Consider the following 25579-nt stretch of genomic DNA (forward strand, 5'->3'; position numbering starts at 1 on the left):
GGTGGCTGACAGCAGTCATTATTTAGTCATCTTCATTTTTTGAGTAAATGTAAAGAAAAATAAATTTCCAAGAAAAATATATTTTTTTAAATCATTGAATTTCAAAAAGGCTTACGAAATAAGCTAAATAAACTAAAATAAGCGGCCTATGGGCTAAACGGGGTACTCCACAGCCAATTGTAGCCCGCGAATGTTCTGATAAAAATTTACTTTTATTAAATATATTTATTTCAAACTTAATATTGTATTTTGTTTCTAAATTTCAACGTATTTAGTTTGGATTTAAATAAATTATTTTATTACTCCTCGTCTATAAAATAAAAAAATAAAAATTTCAATCATGATTTTTTGTAAGTGAGCTTATTTATGTTAATTAATTTTAAAAAAAAATCAATTATTTATATTACTTAGAAATTAAAAAAAGAAATAAAACAAGCTACATTTCTAGATTTTGAATGTTAAGTTACTGCTATAATAATTAGAGGTTAGAGAAATAATAAACGGCGTTTTCATATTCTGTAGATAGATAGAAACATCTATTTTGAAAAGTTTTGTTGACATATTTTTCTATTTTTAAATTGTGATTTCCTTGTTGGGTATCTGTGTTTTTAGAAGTTCAGTCCCTTCAGTACTTTGAAAGTCGGTTCTAAAGCTTGTTATTTATTATATCGAGTTTCTAGTACAAGACCTCTTTGCAATTTCGAAAGTTTTTTTTTATATCATTTCATTCTTTTATATTGAAAGTCTCGTATATGGTCTTTATATTTAAATTGTGATTTCTTTGTAGGTTGAGCGCCTTCATCATTTTGAAAGTCTATACTAAAGCTTGTTATTTATTGTAAGGTAGCCAATTTCTAGTACAAGACCACTTTGCAACTTGGAAGTTTTTTTTTTTAATATCATTTTATTCTTTAACATTGTAAGTCTCGTAGATGTTCTTTATATTAAGATGGCATAACCTAACTTTTTATTAAAAAAAAACAAAACTGTTTTGTTGAAGCTAAGACTTTTTAAGATAAAAAGGCATTAGTACAGAGTGTTAATAACACACCCTGAGTGGTTTGAAGGTCACATCTATGACTTCCATTTAATGCCCTTGATAAAAATGGATATAGAACTACTACTGCATCATCAGGCGTATTCACACTGATGATTTTCTTCTATCAAAGAATTTCTGTTTCCAAATTCTCAGCTCGTCAAAGTAATTTCTGATCGTTGGCGACACAATGGGTTCTGTTGAATTAATTATTTTAAGTGCATCACAGCTGGAATTTGTTGATATTCCGGGGTAATAAATGTCGCTTTCTCGCCAGATATCAATCAATACTTATTAGATTGAACAGCAGAGTTTTTCGTTGCGGATTTGTTTTTCATCTTATAAGGTGTTGAAAATTTTGGCGTGAGAGAGAAGCGTGTGTTAACTTGGCATGGTATTTCGAAAGAAAGATCCTAATTTGTGGCAGAGAAAGGAGGAAAACCGTCATATTGATTTGAACAAAATCCATTGGAGATCCAAATTGAAATTTTTAATTGTGCTTTGTGTACTTCTTACAAAAAATTGTCTTTTTTAGATATATATAATTCTAGTTACAAATGAATGAAGGAGGTATGGATTAGAAAGAAAATTTTGAGATTAGCAACTTTGATACCATTTAATAAAGGGTTGAAGGTGGAACTTTTTAATGATACTGCTAATCAAGCTTCTACAGCTATACTGACAGTTTCACTAAGAGGGCAGCATTCATTTAAAAAAAGATATATTATTATTATTTGGAGGAGGAGAGAAGAAGGCTCTACTTACCAACACCCATTAATGCACTCGTCAGTGTTTCGCTCTGAAAGGTCGATATTTTTAACAAATAAATTTTTGTTAGTTAAGCATACACGGTAAGCAAAGAATATTTTGTTAGTAAAGCAATTAATAAACAGTTAACAGTTTTGTTAGTAAGCAGTTAGTGTTTGTTAGTCTTGGCGACTGCGGCCCGCTGGAAGAAAAAGAAATGAGAGAACATTGAAAGGGACCAACCTGAAGGGTATAACTCATAGCCACCTCGGGCAAACATCTATGTGTTTTTTTCTTTTTTTTTAAAATTACAAGTTTAAAATGGCGTCTTAGTTGGCATCACGGTACGGAAATATCCCGTATTTTTCTACAAGCACTTTTACTTCGCATTCTTGGACCAAGAAAACAGTAAGAGATTCCCTTTACTCACCCCTTTAAATATTTACTGACCCCTTAAAACTATTCCCCTTTTTAACTATTATTTTTAAAAAAGAAGAGAGAGAGAGAGAGCTTAAATAAAAATTTCGAAAATAAATTTTTCTATTTCAATTTGCAACAAAGTTTTTAGCTATGTTTAAAGCAACATCGTTAAAAAAGAAACAGAAAAAAAAAAAAAAAAAAAAAAACAGTAATAACTTCACTACCAAAAGTGTCCCTGTCAATCCGTCAAATTTCAATTCTAATATTGCATTTTTGCGTGCCGCAAAGCGACCTGCGTGTTATTTTGTTACCATAAGTTTAACAGTCAGTAATTTTCGAACTAATAATCGAATATTAAAAATTTGCTTTCCATCGTATATTTTGTCTAGACACACGTTTGTAATTTTAAGTTTCTTGCTGTTATGGGTTTTGCGCAGTAAAACAAAGTTAAGTAGAACAGCCAAAATAGCAGCGGTGGCCCTTACGTTTTGCCGTTTTTCAACTCATAATTGAGGAAAAAAATTATGTAAAACTTATAGAATTTTTTTTATTTATTTTTTAAATACAACAGACACACATTTAAATAAATAAAAGATTAAAATTTTATGAAATTTTAAAATTTGTTTGCTCTTTTTCTTAAAATTTATGCTTATGCACATAGTTTATAAAAAAACTATTAGATAGAAGTCAAATTTTGCATACAAGAATTTTGTATGCAAGTTTATAGTTTGAACTACGGGCTGTAACGTGTGTATGGCTGAAGTCGTATTCTTGGCCATAGATGATGCCATTGAAAAACAATAAACGCACCCTCTGCCTTAAAAAAATTCGCTTGATTCCCGAGCAGGTTTGCTGATTGACAAGTGATATAAGTAACAACAACAACATGATTTGAGTTAGGGTCCAGTTATTTTCGGATATTGGAAAAAAATTGGTAGACACTGAATGAAAAGGAAGAAATTAAAAACATCAATAGAATTGCATATACATATATTATAGTAATAGTTTAAATTTTAACTTATAAAAAAATTCAAGAATGTTAAAAAATTTTCACGATTTTTTAATAACCATTTTTTAAATCATATGTTTTAGTTTCGTACAGAATTTAGAATTAAATTTTGACATGCAAATTTGAAGTTATGATGTTTTATGATTTGTTTTAAACTGTGCAAAAACACTACACAAGTACGTTGGTCATAAAAATGTTTATTGGTATGCAGTTTTCAATAGATTACTTCTTCACATTTTCTGCAAGAAAACATTACAATATTTTGTAGTGCACAAAAATTATCTGAATATTATCTTAAGTTATTTAATTGAACAATATTAGTTATTTAGCTAGAAGTCGGTTGCTGTAAAAATCTTTAGAAAAATATTTCACAACAATTATCTGATCTGAAGTTATACGATTATTTGATGCGAATTACAGCTTTTAGAACAACTTACAGCTATTTTGGTACACACAAAGTGTCTTAATCCGTCATATTATATTGAAAAAATATAGTTAAAAATTATCCTGGACTTGTTTGACGAAAAACCTTTGAGGGGGAAAAAAACTAACAAATTATTTACAAGAATTATCTGAAAGTTGCTCTAATCATACATATTTATTAGAGAATTACAAACTTTTTGCTTCATACGAAGAGTGACTCAATATGTCTTATTTTATTTAAAAAAAAGTAATCAATCGTACTGGAATCAAATGTTCTAAAAACATTTAATGTAAAAAAAATAATAATTACAAATTATTATACGCAATTATCTGAAAAATTGTACTTAAACGGAATTATCTTCAACACATTTCTTAGAGAAAATATAAGATTGTAGCGTCACTGTTATTTAAACTTCGGGCAAAATTACTTAACTACACATTAATTATATTTCGGTAAAAAGGAACCATAATACTGGTTAATGAAACCAAAATATACGGTAACGGTTTACAGGAAATTCTGGTTTTCAAAATTAATTGTGCTTATTACCACAACATTAAATTAAAATTACAAAACTGAAAAGTAAGCTTTACCAAATAAATGGTTTTTATGCTATGATTTAAGGTATCATGAAAAATTACTAAATGTTACCACATCTAACAAATTTTAAAACATTATAAAACAATATTTTATCGTTAGTTTTATCAAAATCATTATTAAAGCGCTGCAGTAAAAATTAAAGTGTTTTTCGGTGTTCCCATAGAGTCAGAAACACAATAAATTTTGACTATTCTATTTTTCTTAGCGAGTAATTGCCCTTCGTGCGAATAAAGAGTTCCCTAGACTTTCCATTTTACCGAAAATCTGATTTTGTTTTGATGTAAATGATAAAATACTTATCTCCAATAGAAAAGTAATACATTCCTAATCTTTAATGTGACTAACAATACATTCTTAATCATTTTAAGAATCTAAAAAAAAAAAATTTCACAGCAGCACGCAAATATTATTGATGAACGTTAAAACATGGAATAAAAAAAAAAATCATTCTATGTTAAAACAACGAGATTCGATTCAGTTTTCATCCATAAACAAGAAATTTTGGTGTTGGGAGAGGCGATAACAATCAAGAAAAAAGGATTTAATGGATTAAAGCGCCACTAGTTACGGTTCGTGAAGTCTCTCATCTGGCAGTGAAAGCAACAGCGACGTACGTTTTCGTAACCTTGGCCCTGCAACAAGAACCTATTTAGAAATAAGGTCAAGTTCACCATGCCATTTCCCAGACACCGCCAAATCGATAAGTTTATTTCGCCAACAAGACGCCAGCTTAGAGTAGAAATTCTAAATGCATCGCCAAATTACTAATACTTCCTAATCCATTATTTCCAAAATACTTTGATTTGTCATGTTCGTAAATTTTATGAAGAGAAATAAATTTATCAGTTTATCAAAATGAAAGATGCAGCAGACAAATTAAAGATTTTTAATACCAACAAATTTATTTGACTTTATATAGATGTAAAATATCTTTCTATTTTTTTATTCAATTAACCTACATTATATTAATTTAAAGATTCTAGCCTATTAAACATATTTTCTGTTTTTGAGTTTAACATATAAGTGTAACTGATTTACTTTTAAAATTTTTTTAGTTGGATTTATAAAACCCCGAAAATTTTATAATGCATTAACATTTATAGTGCAATTAGTGCATAATTTAAAGGGGAAATTAAAACGAGTTCAGTTACTAATAAATAAATTGGACTAAAACCAAATAGTATATATATTTGCATTAATATTAGATTATATATTAATTTAATACTACACGATACTCATATTTTCTTTTTAAAATGTTTAAACCTTGCTTTTTTGCAAAGTCTTACTTTTCTGATTGTGTTCAATTTCTTTTTAGTTTATTTAAAATTTAAAATTGAATTCTATTATATTTTACATTTATTGCAAAACCGTAGAATACCGTTAAAAAAGTAGAAATACATAAATCGTCAATTAATTATATAATTATTTGTATAACGTTTAATGTAAGAAACTTTTATTTCTTAAAATAAGATTATTAACTTCGTTTCAAGTAGTTTTGCAATAAGTTTTGTCCTCGAATCCAAAGATTCATTAGATTCATTGGGGTCGTGGAGTCCGCATTTACATGTAAAAGCATGTATGTGAAATTCGAATTAAAAATGAACGTGTGTGTTTAGGGGGCATGTATTCATGATTTATCTTAAATGACTTAAAATAGTATTATTTAATTTAAATAAGAATAATAAGCTCGTTATTTTATATTATAAATAAACGAAATTAACTTCCGATGAAATTTGTATTTTGGATATAGTCACATAATAGGCAGAAGAATAGAAGCAAGCCAACGCTATTTCTGTTTTGATCTTACTCAGTTTTTCTTGTTTATTTGTTAAGCATCAAAAATTTTAAAAAATTTAAGCTGTGGCAATTTGCAGATCGGTATCTTGTTTACAGGAAAGAATTTTATTGGCCTTGGCAAAAGAAAAAAAAATGTGTAAACAAAATATTATGAAACACTTTCACACGAAGATTTTTTTTTTTCATTTCTATCCAGAATTAATGCTTTTGAAAAGAATTTGGATACGATTCAAAAGGTTACTTTAATATTTTAACTGACATTCTTTCAAGTGATTAAGTTATTTTTAAAAGAATTTTTTAGATTTGATTTTGTGTCTATTTTTTATTATTTTTAAACGAGATTTTTGATTTTAAAACATTAAAAAATTAAATCGGTAAATAAATGAAACATTTTGAACGAATTGTGATTTACAGAGAGTTAAAAGATTTCAATCGGAGGGGGGGGGGAGGATTAACCCAAACTAAAAATTGGGTTATTAATTTTACTATACCATTGAGAGTGAAAGAAAATTCTTGTTAGACATGTGCATTGAGAAAAGTATGATCGAAATTACCAGAAGATGGTAAAATTGACCGTGTTTCTGTCGCTATGGAAACACCAAAAAGCACAGTAATTTTTACCGAAGCTCTTGTGTAATGATTTTGGTAAAATTAATTATAAAATATTGTTTTATAACATGTTAAAATTTGGTAAATGTGGTTATATTAGTTAATTTAACGTAATACCTTAGAGCAGGGGTTGCCAAACTTTTTTGATCATCGACCCCTACATAATTTTTCGAAATTTCCATCGACCCCCATAAAAGTAATTTTCTGTTAATTAAAATAAAACTCTATTAGATACTGTGTTTGTACATTTATTTTATGATTTTGAGCATTTATTAAAGTATTAGTACTCAGTGTAACAATAGTTTTATGAAAAATATATTAATGTTGAAATATAAATACCTTAATATTTATGAAATAAGTAATTATAAGTAAGTAGAAATAATAAGTAAAGTAACTACGGATTTATTGCTTCTTAATAAATGACATGAGTGTGCCAGGTGGTTTTTTTCCTGCAAGGTTCGTTATATTGGGTTCAAAATTAGTCAATTTTAATCTTAAATCCCCTCGAAACTCCACATTTAATTTATTTCTGTTCTTAGTTAAGATTGAATTTACGTGACTGAAACCGGCTTCAACCATATAGGAACTTGGAAATGCTATCATAAATGGCTGAGCTATTTCGTAAAGTCTTACATATTTTTGCATTATATTTATATTTGTCCAAAATTTGCTTATTGTTAAATTTGCTTCAAATCCCCATAATAATTCAGCAAGCTCATCTAGCAGGTTGATGTCCACGTTTTCAATTTGAGCAGAAAATGGCACAATAATCCAATCAGGGATGTCAATGTTTTCCAAATCAACAAAACGCAGTTTAAAATCGTCGCTCAATTTTTGAAGATTACCTGTATATATTTCCAAGTCGCTTTCTTTTATTTCTAATTGTCACATATCTGAAAAATACTGATAATCCTTCGACCAATTGACTCTTCCGGTTTGGATCGACCCCCTGGCTCAGATCGACCCCCGCTTATGTTACATAGACCCCTGGGGGTCTATATAGACCACTTTGGCGACCTCTGCCTTAGAGCATGGCACAAAAACCATTTATTCCGTTAAATTTACTATTCAGTTCTGTGTTTTTACTAAATGTGTGGTGATAAGAGCTCTAATTTTCAAAAACAAAATTTTCGGTAAACCGTTATCATATGAACGAAAACTGTTACCATATAAATGGTTAAAATACATTTAAAGAATATTTTAATTTTATTACCTGAATTATGTTTATTTTTATTTATTATTTATTTTTAATCATAAATGTCATTAGCATACAATATATTAATTTTATCAGAATACACGATGTATACAAAGAAAACACACAAATGTCATTTAATTAGAAATTGCTGGCAAAAATTTAAAGGCAAATAATGTTAAAACTCACTAAAAAGATTTTTGTCCTGTTACTGAATAAAGGCGTATCCTTAACTTTTTTAAAAGATTGAGTTTAGCAAACTTTTTTTAAACATTAAATTTTCGCTCATGGAAATCCTAGTTTTAATTACATCAAATATTTTTTTTTATGTATTTAAGGAAGTATGATACTATAATTATTTATTTTCAAAAGAACAGTGATCAGTCACAACTGTAATTGAATATTTGTATTTTTTGTGAAGCGGAGCGAAGCGTTAGAGATTTTTTTCCTCATTTTTTTGAAAAGAGAGCAGTTTGACAAAGGTTGAATTGAACTGTCTTCTCTTTTTCCTTACCTTTTTCTTTTCTTTTTAAAGAATACGTCTCATTGCTTATTATTCTACATTCACTTGAAAAGAATACAACTGTCAAGAGACCATAAAAATAGAAATGAAAACATCGACTTGTTTTGTATGTTATTTTGCTACATGGTGTCTTTTTAGGAGAATTAAAATAAAATCGAGTATATATTTAGATATAGAATGACTTTTAACTTAGATTACTATTTAGAAAGATTTATAACTTTTTCAAAGACCTTAATCGGTTTCTTTTTTTTTAAAAAAATATCAATTTTGTAACACATAATTTTTTACTTTTATTATTTTTTTAAAGTGTTACCTAATTTTGTTGGTTTGTACCAGTTTCTTTTATTAATTACTGCACGGCTATTGCTCATTTTTCAATACTCAATTTTTGTATCGATATATTCGTAAGTTAAACTCATCGATATCTTTCTTTCTTAATATAATTCTTAAATTTTTAACTGGGAAAAACAATGAATGAATTCCACCTCAGTTCATATTTTTGTTTACATGCTTATTATTACATTTGATTATTTTATTCATATAACTTTGCTATTGAAATTATCTGGGAAAATCTATTGAATGAATCCACTTCCTATAGGACGACATTGTGTACCCCCTAATGAGACTATAATTATTTCTTCTGGTGGGGTACACTATTACCCGGTAATATAATACTTGGTCCAATTCGAATATTAAGGGTAGATATAGGGCCATGTTGTAATACAGAGTATTGACTTCGAATTTCCTCATTTTAATGCTATTCAACGCACTATTATATGTATATTTGTTTATTCTTTATGTTTAAATATGTTATTATTATTATTTTTTGAGTAATAAATAAAAAAATAATTTTTTTTAAATACAACTTAAAATATTCCTGTTTAATTTATAATCTGTTTCATTTCGAACCGCAACAGGTTTTCTAATGAATGAATCTCTCAGAAAAATAAATGGCAAAATAAAAGTAGTTTAAAAATACACCATAATGCTGAAATAGTTGCCAACAGCGTAACCATGACCTTCAACATACCCCCCACAAAAAACTACTTAAATTAAAGCTAAACGATTTTTTTTTCTCATTTCGTTGCAGCGAAAGAATTTTTCCTGGAAGTCAACCATGCATAATATGTTTGTTTATCTTTTTAACGGTTCCCTGTCACATTTGCAAAGTTTCACGGTATTAGGTGGAAACAGATCTCTGCAAGTTGTTTTTTGTATGTTTGTTTGTTTGCAAATTTCTTTTTAACAAGTCTCTCATTTTCGGTTCTCTTGTGAAAACGGATCGACCTAGACTTGTCTAGACTGTTAATAGACATTTCTGTTTTGAGCCCAGAAAATTTCTAGACATTTCTAGACGCTTCATCTATATAACTTCAGGGGTGCTATACATAAGGGTGGCGAGACGTCCTTATTGATTTCACGTTTTACTGCATGAATTATATTGAAAAGGGGATAGTTTACGGAAGAGTATTTTATTTCATTAAAATATTTTCGACAGTTTAGCTCTTCCGGGTTCTTCATAATGCAAAACTTGTGTTCTTTATTATTTCACTTTGCAAATAATTTTAATACAGGGAAATTGTAATTTATAGTATTTTATATTTAAACGGGTTTTTAAAGTTTGCATTTTAATTAAATTTAATTGAAAATAAATTCTAAACATTTAATTTTAATATCTTTTTCAGGAATCCACGGAAAATCGTATTTCATATCTGTTGATATTTAAACAGGATTTATGCGTTTGAGTTTTAATTAATTCAGTGGTTTAAACTTTGGAAGGATAATTTCGATTATGGTTTGAACAAGTGCTATAAATTTTTATCTTCTTTTTTAGGATTTAAACTATAAAAAAATAGTAACAAATAATAAATAAATAAATAAATAATGAATAAATAACAAATAATAAATAATAAATAAATAATAAATAAATAAATAAATAATGAGTAAATAATATAGAATATTTGAATTTAAACTCTTATTCAACATTGTTTAGCTTATTATTGTACGCATAAACAGAATTAATTTTAAAGCAATCCAAGTTAAACAGAAGCTTAGTTTAATTTATTGTTTTTTTCAACTCTTATTTAAGAAATTACCACAGCAAGAATATGAGGGTTATCAAAACGCAAGTCTATAACCGCTAATAAATATTACTATTGCTAAAACATAGATAGGATTATTATTTTAACACATTATCGAGTAGTATCGTTAATTAGTTTCTATGGTATCGTTATTTTTGTTTTCGAAAATATGTCAAATGCTTAGTCATAACTTTTATAGACTCTCAAAAATTCCGAATAAAATTACGGTTTTTTTACCGTGAAATCCATTTTTTGTAGAACATGTTGCGGAACAATCAAATCTGATATAAAATTAATAATTACCACAGAATCACTGAATAAATATTACTATAAAAATTACTGTAAAATATTTTTACGATAAAATGAATGTTACGGATTATTCACTCAAAGTACTGGTACTTCATACCGTAATTTAAACCGGAGTGATTGCAGTGTACTCCTTTTTTGTTGCAAATGTTTTTCTTTGAAAAGCATTTCCTTTTACTGAAACATTTTCGACCTTTATTACTTATAAGGGAACACGCATTCTTATAAGATTTTAAGTCCTCTAAATTGTGAATATTAAAATTATTGTTACAATTTCTTATTCTTAAATGTGACATTAAGTTTCTAGTCGTTTGTTTATTTACGACTTTCATAACCAAAAGTTGCCTTTTTATTTTTATTGTATCTAACGTCTGCAAATCTGATTGTATGCATCTAAAAAACCTTGGTGAAAAATCCACCATTATGCATATGAAAATAAAATATTCCGACAAGTTTTGCTTTTTTCTTTATACCATTTCCCCAATCCAGTGAATACAGTTGTATAATTTAGCAATTGGTCACAACAGTCACTACAGTAGAGGGAACATAACCTTGAATATCTCTAAGTGTTATGACTAAATTATTCTCTAAATGTAATTCTACTCACTTGAGTGCACTAATTTTCATTACAAATAAATGTAGAAAAATGGCGATATTAATAAATTAGATATACTGGCTAGTTTCTTCTACCTTTTTATAATCAAGGTGCTTTTATAATTGGTGAAAAAAAAACAATAGCTGAGAATAATGAGTTCTAATTTAGACACTTTACGAATGCTTTGCAATGTAAGTTTCGAGACATTATAATATTGCGTTGATGATAAATATATTTATTTTCCCCTCATTCCATTGCGTGATGCATTTGAATACAAACGTCGGTTAGTTTAATTTAAAAAAAAAATTAATATTTTTATTTATTTATTTAAATGAGTTTTTGTTATGTATATTCATAATTTTTCGTGACTATCAGCCAGAGCAATAAACGTGTCTCAATCTCAATGTAGTTCTCTAGTAAGCCGTTTCAAGGAAATGGTAAGTGAAAAGTTTTTAGAAAGGGGGGGATATTTCCGTATCGTGATCTGACTTTAGCGTGATTACTCGATATTATGGTTTAACTTGAATGGAAATATGGTTCAATTTTACTTTTAAGGTTGCTGCAAGTACATTATAATGGTTAAAGTAACCTGTAGAATGTATAGCCACAAATATCCAGACATCCACCTAAATGGTTTGGCTAGGTTTCCTTGTTTCGGCTAAGATCCCTTAGTTCCTCTGGTTGAAAACATAAACTCATAGAAGTGTGTGGTCATACTGCACAATGTTTCCCTCCCAACTCTATGGCAATATTTCAGAAAAGGCTCATTTTTCTTCCAGTGATAATTGCTTCAGTCACACATCGAGATTTAATCTGTCATGGTTTGGTAAAACGGGAGTTCAAAAACTGGAATGGCCTTCTCAGAGCCCTGTAGATTACATAGCGAGCCAAATTGACAATTTTCAATTGTGATGGACGCCTTGGAGTAAATTTACCATGGTCACCTAGTAAAAACTGGTGGGAAATCTCGCCAGGCGTGTGCAGGCCTTATTCGGTGCAAATGTAGGACAAAGGTGTCTAGGGACTGTTAGAGTCCATACTACTAGGTTCCCAGATACTGTTAGCTTGATTGTATATCATGGTTTTAAGTTCAACCTGTTTTTATTAAAATGTATTATTATTTAATGATTAATTCACTGATCTTATTATTTCGAAAGCTTAATCAGAAAGAAAATGAATAATGACTTTTTACTACTGCTTGTAAAAATAATTTTTTTTTGTTAACCGCGTTTAGAAAATTGTGTATAGAAGTATAGTTCCACACATCATGGCATGACTATGACAGATGCAGTTCTTAATTTCAAGTGCTTAAGTCGATTTAAAAACGAAACGTTAGTTAGTGTTATGCTACTTTTGACGTAACGTGACATTTTTTGTCACCTCATGATTGCTTACTAGATAGCTGATGGGGGAGAATGTAAGCAGAATTGTAATTCACAATCAGAACTGTTATCCTGAACTTGAAATTTTTATTTTAAGACAATTTAACGCAAGTTCGCATCGACAAGTAACGCATTCGATAATCATTTTGGTACAGAGGGAGTAGGACTTATGCTAGAATTTGAATGATAATCATGTTTAATTGCGTATCTATGTCTCGTTTTATAAGTAGAAATTATTTATATTTTATTGGTAGTATTATTTATATTTTATTAACAAAAACATTTTTCAGTATTTGTTAGGTGCCATTTGTTCTACAGTTAACAATCTTTTTACCCAAGTATAGACACGTAAAAATAGTTTTTTGTTTAATGAAAAGTTCTGGTGACCACCACAAGCTATTTCATATAACACGTAGTGAATTCGTTGAAAATCGTGATACAAAAGTACAAAGAATGAAAGAGTTATTTTAGACCTGTCTGTAGCTATGAATGATCATAAACTGTTAGCACGCGCCTTATTAAATAATAATTTTTTAGTGCTTCCAATTCATGCTATAGCGCCCACATTTCATGTGGAATTTTCTTCATTCCTCGTCTGCTGCTATGGTAACTAGACAGTCTTCCGCCTTTTTCATCTTCTTTTTCATTCGATTTCTTCTAAATTCGAGCTTAATTCTTTTCTGGAAACAGCTTTTTATGTTCATTATTGATGTGGCTATGGAATTACTTTTGAAGTTGTTAAGTTAGTATTAATTACTGGTTTTTTGCTCAATTAATGTTTGGTTAATTTGGAAGATCAGGAAGTGAACTAATTTTAAGGAATTCTAAACATGTTGACGGCACTTAACTTCAGTTTCATAATCTCGGTAAACTTTTTTATTGATATTAAATTAATATAATAAATAATTGAGTTATTGACAAAAATGTTTTTTATGAATCATCTTTGAATGTTTGAAAATTCTCTATGAATAAATTTCAAATGTATGATTGTTAACGTAAAATTTTTTATTGATTTTTTTTTGCCTCTCTTTTTTGTGAAGCAACATTAAATTTTTTAATTCTTGTAAAAGCTTTAGTTTTCTGAGGTTTATCTTCATAATATTTAAGTTCTCTTAGTTAAAACTTCAATTAATTCGGTAATTAAATATTTATTAAGCTTAACTGTGACCGAATCGATTTCTGGAATTCATAAATGTTGTTTGCAAAAATTTATAAATTTAATATTGTGAGTTTTATTTTATTGTTTAAAATTATTTATTTCATGGAAAACTATAATTTTTATTATTACCACAGAAAGTATGACGAAAAATTTTCTCTGGTACTTCTTACAATAAGGCCAACGAAGTTACAGGTTGGATCAAAAAATGCATTTTAATACCAAATCGTTCCCGTGGATTTTGATTGCTTCATAAAAATGCCTGTGCATATGAGAGAAAAATGAATTGACAATATTACCACAGATCAGAGATTTTTTTATGCATATTGTCTCTGGCACTACAAACAATAAGCCCAGCGAAGTTACAGGTTGGATCAAAAAATGTATTTTAATACCAAATCGTTCTTACTTACTTCGATTGCTTCATAAAAATGCCTTGCATATAAGAGAAAAACGAATGGGATATCAGCAACATTTAGTAGAATTCGATATTGATAGCCGTATCAGTCAGGATGTTTACGAAAATAAATTATCAATTGAGTAACTAGGAATCAGTATTGGAAGCAGCTTAGACTGTTTCACTGGGTCAAGGTCTTGCTCAAAAAATATGATCTTCATTATTTTGATTAAAGACCGCTCACCTCTTGTTTTGATGGGAAAAAGTGATTTTTAAATGTCAAAAATTGGCGTTCCTGTTGAAAGCTGTGGTGGAACCGGAGAAAAATAATGAAGATGTTTATAGTTTTAATTCTCAGAATAGAGATAACTTAAGTATGCTTCTGGAAAATAAAAGGTATTTACTCTAGATTTTTAGAATCGGCATATTTCGATTATTTTTAGGAATTAGGGGTTAAGAACATTTTTCAATGTTAAGAACATTCGATCAAAATGATGAAAGAATCATTAAATGCGAATAAAAACATACGATTTTAATACCACCATTTATATCTCAGTATTGCTAATTACTAATGCATGATTGTTGTCCTAATCTAATTTATCCTTCAGAAAGTGATGCCATCATGAGCAACCAATAAATAACCATGTGTCTTCTTTTTTTAATCAGATTGACCTTGCTTGTAAAAGCTAAGCCAAAACCTCTTAACTAGTATTACTATAACTTGTCTACCTTGAATTCGACTAGAATATTCTTTTAACCCCATTTTACAATGCAGTTTTTTCTTTTTATTTTATTGTTCTGATTTATGCCATTATGGAAGCGTGTATTTTTTTAGCATTTTAAATCTACTAATAAATCTATTTCTTAGAGAAGTATATTGTTGCGATAAAATTACCGTAATTAGATATTTTATTATTCATATTTGATTATCATCCTTTTGCTGATTTAAATTTTTACGCTAACGATATTTTTACGATCTCTCCTAAAATAAACGTTCTTTGCTGATTATTTATTACTTCCAAAATTACCTTGGTTTTCGAAAAGAGAAAAACCGATAACAATACAAATATCGATAAAGAGAACCGATAAAGATAGTATTTAGATGATATAGATATTAGATATAGATATTAGATATAGATATTAGATATAGATATTAGATATAGATATTAGATATAGATATTAGATATAGATATTAGATATAGATATTAGATATAGATATTAGATATAGATATTAGATATAGATATTAGATATTAGATATAGATATTAGATATAGATATTAGATATAGATATTAGATATAGATATTAGATATAGATATTAGATATAGATATTAGATATAGATATTAGATATAGATATTAGATATTAGATATAGATATTAGATGATAAAGAGATACCGATAAAGAGAACAATACAAATGCTTGATCTTGTCTAATTCGCTTGTGGGGATTTCAAATCTGGAATTAGTTTTGCTCCTAAAGTTTCAGATTTTTTAAAGTGACATTTTTAATTTTTTTCCCCTTGAAATGTACAAATATAAAAATGTTATATATAACGGGGCGTTGCATAAATGCTGCGACAAACTTCTAGGGAATTTAGAGAACATCATCAGATTAAAATTGCATAGAAACCCATGCCTGGAATGCATAAGAACCCATGTCATCTTACGCGTCTAGGGACTCTTCCCTATCATAACATGGTCAGAGCACACGAAGAAACAGTTCATGATAAGAAAGCCCCCCTATCGGTGTTTGATGACATTTCCTTGGCATAGGTTCCTATGCAACATTTATCCAACTTCCACTAACATATATCGCATTTTTAAACCTGTACATTTCGACAAAAATGTAACTAAAAATGTGATTTTTTAATTAATAAAAAACGGTAGCTTGGAGAGAGGAACTGACTGCAGATTTGAAATCAGTGATGCAAAAGTGTAAGATTTGTTTTTAAAAAAATCAAATAATCTATTTTGTGATTATTTATATTCGAAATTTTAGGCCTGCGTCGGGTTATTTATAAGATAAAATAGCTTGATTGGACTCGTAAATTAGATTAGTGTTACCTTGTTTTGTCTTGAGTTAATTGCGAAAAATACTCGTTTTTAAAAGAAGGTATTTAATTTTTAGTTTTGGAGAAAATTTAGAGATATACCTTTTGTGACCATGCTACCCGAAATTGAGTTAGAAACCTGTCCTAGTATAATGAAAGTATGTTACCTCATATATATATTTTTTGAATTAAAAAAATTTTCAGCAATAATATTAATTTTAATATTAATAATTTAATTTTAATAGCAATAATATTAATAGCAATATTATATTAATATAATATTAATTTTAATTATTAATTTTAATTCTCACTAACATAGTTAAAGCATTTCTTTGTTTTACTCACTTAGTTCTTACTCATTTAGGAAGCATACCACTGTTGAAAAAGAGAAAAACATATGTCACACAACAAAAAATATGTCCACCGATGATTTGCTATAGTAGTAATAGTTTATTTACGTCGCACTAGAGCTGCACAGATTTGATAAAGAGAAACATTTTTTGAATTTGATTTAATATACTCTTACCCGCTTCCATTTAACTCACAGTTAACATTCATATTATCAGTGATAGAAAGATCATGGATTAAAGTTTTCTTGTAATGGCACTAATCGTGGAAGTTCCGTTTACTTTCCTCTCCAACTGACTTAAATACGAAAAGCAAGTTGATCCGTATACGGCTCACAGCTCACACCGGTCTCAATATTGACGTAAATATCCCAAATGGTAGTTGATCATGGGTTAAGTTTCCTTGAAATCAGGTAGTCCGTGGCATCTTTCATCATATTAAGCAAATGTTGCTTTCTTTCATTCAAAAAATCTGTCAGTAAAGAAATTTTTCGCTATTCTTGATGCATAAGTTCCATTGTTTTCTAGAGTCGGTTTAAGAATTTTAAGCTGCGAATCCGATATGGGTCTATACAGTTTAACGTCAATACTTGAGTTAGTAAAAAAATGGAATTAAAAAAATTCTATAAGAGAAGATATTTTTAAATGATTATTCTGTGAAGTGTATAAGCACCATCTTCCAAATGAGGTTAAGCAATAGACGAATTAAGATATTCGTTTCTTCTCTTGCATATAAACCTTTGGCGTAACAGAAAAACACGATTCAAAATTTTGCACGTCCTGTATGAAGCGATGTGCTCTTTAACTTGATCGTTTTCAAAATTTAAAATACTTGATTGAAATCCTTGTTTTTAGTTTGGTTTAGAGTGGCTGGGTGGCGCAGTTGGTTTGTCGTCGGCCTTCTGACCCCAAGTCTGCGGATTCGATCCCCCAGCCCAGACACAGGATTTTCGGGATGCAGAAAATCCTCAGCCGCCATATCGTATGATTATGCGGCATGTAAAAGATCCCTGGTGTGCCTTATTGGCTCTTGGCATTTTCGGCAAGATTAAAATTCCTAGTGCACTTTAGCATCCAAATAGAGTCTCGGTGCTGCCATCTAGTGTGGCAGAAACTAGACGTCCAAATTAACATGACCAACGGTATCTCACCCATTATGGTGGTCCTGAAAGAGTGGATACCACCTCTGGAGAACGCACTAAGTCTGCTCATTGGCAAGACCGATTGTGCAGGTCATTGGAAATAAAAAAAGTTTGGTTTAACGTCACACTCGACATACTGGCGGATGCGCACTCTTCAATGTAGCAATTTAGATTGGAGAGCAAATGTTTGGAAGATTTCCAAATCGTGATCTGCGGCAAAATAACCGCCAAGTCTTGGCGATTTCCAGGTTGGCGGTTCGTGAGAAACAAAAAAAATAAAAATTTAAAAAAAAAATCATTACAGAAGTGGACCAATTCTAAAGGTCGACTCGTAGCGACCCCCGGGCAAATCTCTGCATGTTTTTTTTTTTTTTTTTTTTTTTTTTAAATTTGTTTAAAATGTGTTTGGCGCCTTGGCGATTGTAGTTGGCGCAGCAGATCACGATACGGAAATGTCTCCCAAATTTCAGTAGTTGTCACCTAATCTCTGTACCTTGTTTTTCAACCGCTCTTGGATTTTTCCATCTCCGAAACCACAGGGAGCGTAACATTAAACTCCAAACTACTAAAGTATGATCGGAGAAAGTGCAAATCAATCAGACACCCAGCTTTTAGCACAGCCCCAGCTGTGAATCGAACCCAATCCGAAGTCATTTTAAGCAGAGTCTAACCAGCACATAGATTGAATTGCATAGTTTAAGAGGAGTTCTTCTGTATTTAATATTTTTAATTTGTCGGTTGAGACGAATGCTCACTCCTATTCCTCAACCTCATAGTCATTCTTGCAACTAAACTCGAGTTCTGACAAATCCATCGAGTAAGACAAAGTTCCAAAAGAAGATACAATAAAAGGAAGAAAGAAAAAAATGTCGTAAGTCGGGAGCTCCCTGACAAGCACAGGTGTTGCAAATAAAGCTGATGTAGAAATGAAACCAAACGGGTGTGTATATAGATTTTATACTAAACCATGGGCGTTGCCGGAACGTTTTCATTCAATCCCGGATTTGAGGTTTGTGGGAAATTTCAAGACAGGGGTTAAGAGATAATGAACCAGGAAGGGATGCTACGAAGCTCGCGTGAGTCGTAAAAAGTTTGTTCTACATATTGTGACGTTTCAATCAAAGCGGAAATTATGTTTAGTCGGCATCGGCCTAATAAATGCTATGGCACGTCCATAGTTGTGACACGTTATTATAGATTCATGGAGGCTATGCAAATACTTGTTATTATTAATGTCTAAGTTTTTCAATGAAGTTTTTTACTCTTTATCCTGAGGGAAATTTATATTCGTTGTTTAGAATTCATTCGAAGAGTTTAGATATATCGTTTTTAAATTACAATAGAATTTTTTGAGAATGTATCATTAAGGTGAGGGAAATAAATGATTTTTTTAAAACTAATTTATCTCCTAAGTTTATGTTTGTTATTAATCCATATTATTAAAGAAGCTTAAAGGGACTGTAAAAATATTACATAAGTGTCTAAAAAGAAAGAGCTATAAACAACGCAGGACACTAAATTCTCTGTTTTTGGAAATAAATTTCTCTTAAATTGCGAAAATATCTAAATTTAAAAGTTTGTTTTTTTCAAGTTCAATTAAAAATAGGGGAACAGGCACTGTTCGGTTAATTTTGTTGACAAAAATATCATAAAAAAAATATTTTTTCAATATACATCTTTTCTTTGCATTAGGGATTCATTCTTTCGTATTCAATATGTCACGATAGAATTCTTTGTTGAATAAAAATAATGCAAATAAACGAAAATAATATTATCTCTTTCTAAAATTCGCAAATTTTCAGCGTCAGTCACTATTTGATTTTAAAAAAAAGTCTTAATAATTTAATCTATTCTTAAAAATTTACTTATTACATGCTGACGATTAGTACGGCAAAAGGCAGTGAAAAAAAATTTTGTTATTAAATGTCTATACCTACATGTGCAATAATCGCTCAAAATATTACATAAAATATCCAATGAGGGGATTTTTTTCATGGTTTCATTGAAGAGTCTTTAGTATTAAATTTTAATTGCTAGTACGTCTATTGTTTTAAAAATGAGTAATCTGATGTAACAAACTAATCCTAGCAACAATTTTACCTTGGCCCCAGTTGGGCTCAAAATTGGCTCAAGATGGATCCTATGTGAACATGCACCGTGGGACCAATATTGGCATACCTAGATTTTTTATTCTTGGTCCTGAAATGGCTTTTAATATTGGGCAACAACAATTCTATTTAGGGCCGATATATTGGTTGTAAAATGGCTATAAAATATCGGGTAAAATGGACAATTATATATTGGGCTGATATTAACTGACGGATGGATTTAAAATATTATGTTAATCTAACGATTCTATATAGGGTAAATTGCATTTAATAATGCATTTCATAAGAAAACACTTTACATATAATTGCTCATTATATGGATTACACTTTACACTCAAATATACGCTTTATGTGAATTCAGTTCACATTTTAATATGCGCTTTATATGAACACACTTTACACTTAAGTATACACTTCATATGAATATACTTTTAAATCTGCATTTTCACATGAATTCACTTTATATTTAAAATACGCTTAATATAAGCAAATGAAATAAATACTTTACGTTTTTTTCATTTTATTATGCATTTTATTTATACAGTACCGAAATTATCATAAAAAATGTAGTATGAGCACGACTTTTTATTTAAATACTTGATATGAGTACACTTCACTCTTAAATACACATTGCAGTTCATTATACATTTCATAAGATAACACTTTACATTTAATGACTCTTCATATGAGCACACTTTACACCTAAATTTACGCTTTATATGAATTCACTTCGCATGTAAATGAACGCTTTATATGAATACACTTAAGTATACACTTCATATTGAAATATGCGCTTAATATAAAAACGCTTTCCATTAAAATAAGCACTTTTTTTTCATTTTATTATACAGTTTATTTACACAACACCGTAACTTTTATTACATTTGAATAAATCATATTTCATCTTTTTTTTCCTGTCTACGTTGGTCCAAATTGTGATTCGGCGCAAGCCACTATAATTCGACACGTTTTTCTCCGTCTCATCATATTCTTTGAATTCGAGTTATACCCAATTGTTACATGGTATCATTTGTTAACTATGTAGAAAATGAAAAATCCTTCAGAAATAACGCCACAATTGTTGTTATTTTTCTCTTCTACCTTTGTTACATCCGAACCGCAACAAAAATGCATTACGACATTCTTACGACTAACAAATTATTGACATTGAAAAATACGAGTAGTTGTAGTGGTTGGAACAACAGACTTCTTCGTCGTTATTGCCTTTAGTTGTTATGACTAATGTGGGAAATGTTTTCAAGCTTGAGTGCGGAAAATCATTCATGGGGTATGAGCACGAAGAAAATAAATAGAAAAATAGAAGGGGGAAGTAAAGAGGTAGACAATTTAGAGGAGAACATTCTTCATATTCTTCCGTCTGGATTTTACAATGACATCTCAAACGAATCGTAATTCAATTTTAAAATGCTTCATCGACGTCGGTGCTGGCACAGTCTTGATTCCTTTTCATAAGTTTCATTTTCAGAAAAAAAAGACAAATTTCTCAACATTGTTAGAAAATGTAAAACATGCTTGAGTTCTAATGATATAATATAAACAAGCTAAATATTAATAGATATATTTTCTTTGGAGAACTATCCAGGTGTAAGAAATTAAGAGAGTTTGCAGACTTGGTCGATTATCTCTAGAACTTCTGGGCCGATTTTAATGAATTTTGATCTGTACATACATTGATACAATACAAAACAAATAACCATTCAACAATCGTAATACACACGCATGATGGGGCGTAACACTCGTTGGTGTTGGAAGGTAATTTTTTTAAAATTTTTTTACATTTGGAAGAAACGTAAAAATTCTGCATTGCAGTAATGATTTTCGAAAAAATTTAATAATGGAAGAAATGCAGCGGAAAATACATAGTGATGTAAAATGCAGCATATATATTCGAATCTTCAAATTTCTGTTTGATCTACTATTAAGGCCCCATAACGTAAACAAATTAGACTTAAATCGATATTTAATTTGGTGAAATAGATATTTTTTGACCTAACGTTACAGTCATGTGTTAAAGTAGATTTATAATTATTTTTAATGAACGTTTGGACAACTCTGAACTTATCAAAAAATCGCCTTTACATTTTTTGCATTTTTAAGAAGCCTAAAATTCTGTAATGATGTTAAGAGAAATTTGATAGTGGGGGAGATGCAGCGGCCGATACATCGTAAAGTAGCATGCAGCATTTATGCGAATCTTTCAATTTCAGTTAGGTCTACACAGAGAAAAGAAATTCTGGTAAAATTACCATACTGTATGTTAATAACATTACTGGCAAAAAAAGAAGAAGAAAAAAAAAAGCATAATTCTATGATAATAAAACCAAAATATATGTTATTTAAACCATTCATTTCGTAATTTTTTGGTTCATATGGTAACGGTTTAAGGGAAATTCTAGTTCTCAAAAATACAGTTTTTATTACCACACTTTTAGTAAAAAATAAGTTTTAAATTTAACCGAATAAATAGTTTTTATGCCATGTAATTACAGATAATCAAAATCTTTAGAATTAAGCATATACTTTTTTACATGTCTTTATTTTTACGCTTTATAAGCATCATAAGTTGAATTTGTTTTCAATTTTGGAGTAAAAAATAAAATTTTATACGTGATTAAAAATTTAAAAATAGAGAGATCGTAAACGATTCCACTATTACTTGAGAATTCTTTTACCTGCATAAAAATGATTTGAAAAACGGATGAGATCAGATCTATTATTTTGACGAAGTTGGAAAGTATGGTTAACTCTATAAAACGCTATTAAAATTTGAAGATTCATGTCTGCTGCACGTGACACAACTCGATATTGGCCGCCGTAACTCAAAATTTCAAGTTGTAGAAAATATTTTTTTTAATGATTCAAAAAAATACCTGAGTTTATTTACGGGAAAGTGGTTTTAAAAAAAACTTTTATACTAGTGTCTTTGCAAATTATGTTTTTAGCGAAATAATTATACAGTATCGCTTGCAAAAGTGAGTTGACTTGAGCCCTAATGATCCATTCACGGAAGAAGTTATGTCAGCTTTGACCTTTAAAATTCAAAAACATTTATTAAAATTCCAATTTAAGTTAAGAAAGCTTTTGTCGTATGCATAATTTTTTTGGGGATATATTGAGTCACGTTATTATTATTTTAGTGAAACATTTAGGCTTATCAATTAACTTCACTTCAGCAATGTTTTTTCCTGACGATAAAATATTATTTCCTTGTAATCAAATGTCATTTAACCTTAAAGCAAGCATATGATGCAACATTATGTTGGTTTTTGAATGTGCACATTCATTTAGAAACATGCCCCATAAAATGTTAATGCTTTGTTTTTATTGTAAATAGTTTTCATTAAAGTTTGCGCAATCACGAAAATACATATATTTTACCTTGTTTCTGAGGTTACAAGACAATACGAGTAATACTTCATTATTATTCCTATTAGTATTCTAATTAGCAATTTTTTGTTTCATTATTTAATAAGATTGTTCACTCCGCGTTGGCCATATTTTCCCGATCCCTTTTAAATATCTTTTCCTAGTATTAAAGGAAAGATTTTAGTTTTAGACCAAGTTTAACAATAATGCTTAAAAATCTTAACAGATGTACTTTAAAGAACTTTTCAGTGGCTAAAACCGTAAAAGAATGTGAGAACTAAAAACTGAAGAATAGCATCAAAGGTTATAATTTTTAGAAAGTTTGTTAAACTTGCTGAACACTTTTCACTGTTAAGTCAAGAATTTTTTCTTTGGATGCCAACTCAAAGTGACAAAAACATATATTTCAGTATTCCAGTGATGTATATAAATCTTCCTCTTAAAGTCGGAAACACTTACTCCCCATTTTTAATTTTTTTTTCCACAGAAAACTCTGGAAAAAATATGGTAGTTGGAAAGACAATATTTTACAAGACAAAACTTACTCGCCGGCCCCAAATATGACAAACTGGAAATTTTGCACCCTGCCTTATACAGTAAAGTAAATATTTGACATCAGTTAATTTTCTAAAATTAAATAAAGCTGATTGAAAACATTTTTAGAATTTACCTCCATTGACACCTTTGACAGTTTTGTCACTTTGAAAACGAAAAAAAAAAAACATTTCTGAGTTATAACGACTGATTTGAAAGATTTTCACTTTTCTTTCTTCTTTCACTAGTTTCACATGAAAGATTTCGAATTCTCTGCAAAATTTTACAAATCGGCATTTCAACTTCTATATTGAGCCACGTATGACTCGCATTTTACTTTTTTTCTTCTTATATTCAATGCAAAAATATGCATAGCGAAGTTAAACAATCAACTTTAGGAAAGTGACCTGATAACCCTGGCCTCAGCCATCGACTGACCCAGGTATCGCAAACCTTATTGGGTCAGGTTTGATCTAATTGCTGCATGACCATTGTCTTGCCACAGTGACACACTTTCACATCCCACATAGCCGCTGGATGGGGTGGCTCAAAACAGATTTCTCCCATCCACCTCGATTTGCTTACTATGCATAAGAAATTATTTTGTTCCGAAGACGAAAACGAGTTTGTGTTCTTTACGCGCTAACCTATTTACGTAAAGGGACCTTGCTTACTTGATGCACGTATTTAAGCATCCTATGCGTATGTAGATAACGTGGTGGTTAAGGTCGCCTCCAAATATAACAATGAAAAAAAGATATTGGCTCCTATTGTGAGGTTCTTTAAGGCCTTTTGTCTCCATCCTATATAATGTAAAATATGATTGAAAATAGAGGTTAGCGGGCTTATAATATCTTTCCAAGTCCGGGTGATTTCATATTATTCTTGTACGCTTCGATAATAGGATTCGCTTATTTTGTTTTTAATTAGCTTTGCATCACTATATTTGTATGACTCGCTTTAGTCGGGATGTTTCCATTCAACTAAAAACAACCGAAGGTCTCCTTCGCACCATTGTTCTCTTGCGCGTTGATAAAAAGTTGAGTTAATAAAAATACAGAAACATCCAATGTATTTTTAGACTTATAAGCTTAGTAAGTTGTACACTGAAGCACAGCAATGTTGTTTTCTGGATTCTTGCGTTCTCACGGATTCTAAATTGATCATTGGATATATCATTTTGTTTATTTAAAATATCAATTGAAGACTTAAAGTTAAAAAAATAATTCTGTAAGTGCCAATTTGCAAATTACGAAAAAAACGTTGTTAAAACTTTTAAAAATATTGTTCGTAAATGCAACAAAAGCAGCTAACGGCAGCTACCACAAATAACCTATCGTTTGCAAATCTGCAGCCCATAATACATCTAAACTTATTATGTATATCTATGCATTTGTTTAAGGGGAAAAAAACCATGTTGGAAATGGAAAATTGAGAAAATGGAATTTACAACTTTTTCATATTTTTTAATTCCATTTTTCTGTATATGAATGATGTGAAATTTTATTACAAATTATTCAGTTGTGAATTCTATTAGTGCAAGTTTAAAAACGGCCCCAACTGTACGACCACTCTGGGAAAATACTGTGCTCTAAGTATGCGAACGCACCTAAACTTTGAACACAGTCAGACTACTGATTATTTTTTTTATATCTCAGTAAAATTTGCTATTAAATTTTTTTCTTTAAAAGAAATGCCCACATAATTAGGATTGTACGCCCGTACAAGGAAATTTTTTTTA

General features: G+C 29.7%; 1 protein-coding gene across 11 annotated transcripts in view; it reads left to right on the top strand.

Annotated features, from left to right (window-relative positions):
• The window catches only part of LOC107437715 (solute carrier organic anion transporter family member 74D), a 262945-nt gene that overhangs the window by 208380 nt on the left and 28986 nt on the right, over positions 1–25579 (top strand). The window lies entirely within an intron of this gene.

Source organism: Parasteatoda tepidariorum, chromosome 10, assembly GCF_982258835.1.
Source record: "Parasteatoda tepidariorum strain Cologne lab strain chromosome 10, Ptep-v5.0, whole genome shotgun sequence".
NCBI lineage: Eukaryota > Metazoa > Arthropoda > Arachnida > Araneae > Theridiidae > Parasteatoda > Parasteatoda tepidariorum.